The 2,860-nt window shown below is 47.6% G+C and overlaps 1 pseudogene; it reads left to right on the top strand.

Moving 5' to 3' along the window:
* The first annotated feature begins 1,480 nt into the window (after window positions 1–1,480).
* Window positions 1,481–1,965, top strand: LOC108281304 (annotated as a pseudogene).
* Window positions 1,966–2,860: the final 895 nt, after the last annotated feature.

Here is a 2,860-nt window from a genome sequence, read left to right as displayed (position 1 = left end):
AGCTGAGACGACAGGTGCGTGCCATCACGCCCAGCTAATTTTTGTATTTTTAGTACAGACGGGGTTTCATGTTGGCCAGGCCAGTCTCTAACTCCTGACCTCGTGATCCACCCGCCTTGGTCTCCCAAAGTTCTGGGATTACAGGCGTGAGCCACCACGCCCAGCCTAGTCCTGCATTTTCAACTGGAACAAGACTTTGTGATGTGTGGGTTTTCACACCCTTTCTCTAAGAGGGAGCCCTGCCTCTTAGAGCCACCTTTGTCTTTGCCAATTTGTCCCTTGGGTTTGGCAACACAGAGGCAGTGGCCAGAAGAGAGGCAGAATTGGAGTCATGATCATGGGACTTTGGCTTTGGACAAGGCCAAGATTTACTTGGATAAGAACATAAACACAAGGAGCTGCTGGAAGAGAAGAGCTGAGCTTTGGAGGGGTTTAGTAAGAGCTGAGCGCACGGAAGATGACAGTTTTGGAAATCGGCTGCAGTAACGTGGAGCATACTGACAATCACTTCAATAAGGACAATTTAAGAGACAGGGTCTCACGCTGTGGCCCGGGCTGGAGTGCCATGGTGCGATCACAGCTCACTGAAGCCAAAATCTCCTGGGCTTAAGCGATCCTCCCACCTCAGCCTCCCAAATAGCTGGGACTACAGGCACATATATCCATGCCCAGCTCATTTTTAAAGTTTTTTGTAGAGCCAGGTTTCACTGTTTTGTCCAGATTGGTCTCAAGCTCCCAGGCTCAAGGGACCCTCTCTCTTCAACCCCCCAAAGTGCTAGGATTACAGCTGTGAGCCACTGTGCTCCACGTAGGATGAGGTTTTTAAGGTGATTTCTGGTGCATCCAGAAGATAATTCCTCGCCTCCCTCTGATCTTTAGGGGTTTCTTGAGGAACTAAAAATTGGAAGGTACTTATCATTGCTCTTCTGGAAAAAGAAGAGGGTCCAATAAAACTGCGTTTCTTTGAGCCCACATCATGCATAGCGCAGGCCACAAGGACCCCCAGTTACATACTGATGACACATTCAATGCCTGTGTGTTCTCAGCACTGACGAGGTAGTGGTAATGAAGGCAGACGTGGAGCTATCGTCCTAGACTTTTTTCCCTTTAATATTTAAAGCAAACCTGTTCAGCAAAACAAAGGAGGCCAGAGGAAAAAAAAAAAAAGTCCATGTCAGTTTTTAGAAAAAATCTGGACTATGTGTCTTTCCAAGATGCATGAAAATCATTGGTCCAAGTTGCTGCTGATGAGCCGGTGGGCGGACTGGGAGTTTATTAGTGCAGACCTACAGTACACTGTGGAGCGCATGTCAATTCTCCCAGCAGTCTCAGGCAGTGATGCTAGTGGTTTAGAGCACAGATTCTAGATCAAGACATTCCTGGGTTCAGATCCCAGCACTGTCACTTCCTTCCTGTATAACTCAAGAAAGTCTTGACTTTTGCAGAGGTCACCGCTGCTGGGAGCCCCATACTATCAGCCATGGTCAACCCCACCATGTCCTTCGACACCGCCACCGATCATGAGCCCTTGGGCCATGTCTCCTTCGAGCCGTTTGCAGACAAGTTTCCAAAGACAGCAGAAAACTTTCATGCTCTGAGCACTGGAGAGAAAGGATTTGGTTATAAGGGCTCCTGCTTTCACAGAATTATGCCAGAGTTTGTCAGGGCAGTGACTTTACATGTTATAATGGCGCTCGTGGCAAGTCCATCTACAGGGAGAAATTTGATGATGAGAACTTCATCCTAAAACATACAGGTCCTGGCATCTTGTCCATGGCAAATACTAGACCAGACACAAATGGTTCTCCGTTTTTCATCTGCACTCCCAAGACTGAGTGGTTGGACGGGAGGCATGTGGTCTCTGGCAAGGTGAGAGAAGGCATGGCTATTGTGGACACCGTGGAGCGCTTTAGGTCCAGGAATGGCAAGACCAGCAAGACGATCACCATTGCTCACTGTGGATAATTCTAATTAAAGTTTGACTTGTATGTGTTTTGTTGTTGTTGTTGTTTTGGGGTTTTTTGTTTGTTTGTCTGTTTGTTTTGAGACGGAGTCTCACTCTGTTGCCAGGCTGGAGTGCAGTGCGCAATCTCGGCTCACTGCAACCTCCACCTTCCGGGTTCAAGCAATTCTACTGCCTCACACTCCTGAGTCGCTGGGACTACAAGCATGTGCCACCAAGTCCAGCTAATTTTTTGTTTTTAGTTGAGATGGGGTTTCACCATGTTGGCCAGGATGGTCTCAATCTCTTGACGGATCTCGTGATCTGCCCACCTCGGTCTCCCAAAGTGCTGGGATTACAGGAGCGAGCCACCGCGCATGGCCCCAACTTGTGTTTTACCTTAATCACCAAAGCATTTCTTCCATAGCTCAGGAGAGCGCTACTCCACCCCATTTGCTCGCAGTATCCTAGAATCTTCGCGTCCTTGCTCAGTTTCCTTTGGGTTCCTTGTTTTCCTTGCTCCCTTCCATGCCTAGCTGGATTGCAGAGTTAAGTTTATGATTATTATATAAAAACTCAATAAGAAAAAAGAAAGTCTTTATCCTGTTATGCCCCCATCTTCTTATCTGTAAAGTGGGGATAAAAAAAAGGACCACTCCTTTAGAGTTCATGTGAGGAGTAAATGAATTTGTAGGTGAAAGTGTTAGCACAGTGGCTGCCACGTTATAATGTTTATTAAGTGTTAGTTACCAGCCAGGGAAGGAGAACCATCTCTTGAAACAGACAGACTCAGGACCTTTGGAAATATCTGTGGTCTGACCATTCAGTCAGATCAGCCCAGAGCCCAAGCTGCACACATGTCCCGTGGACTGACTGCATCCCTAGGAGGCACTCCTCTGCTGGGATGAAGGCATCTCT

This window comes from Cebus imitator, unplaced genomic scaffold, assembly GCF_001604975.1.
Source record: "Cebus imitator isolate Cc_AM_T3 unplaced genomic scaffold, Cebus_imitator-1.0 Scaffold223, whole genome shotgun sequence".
Lineage (NCBI taxonomy): Eukaryota > Metazoa > Chordata > Mammalia > Primates > Cebidae > Cebus > Cebus imitator.
The sequence above is the reverse complement of the archived record's forward strand: the minus strand, read 5'-3'. Positions and strand labels throughout refer to the sequence as shown.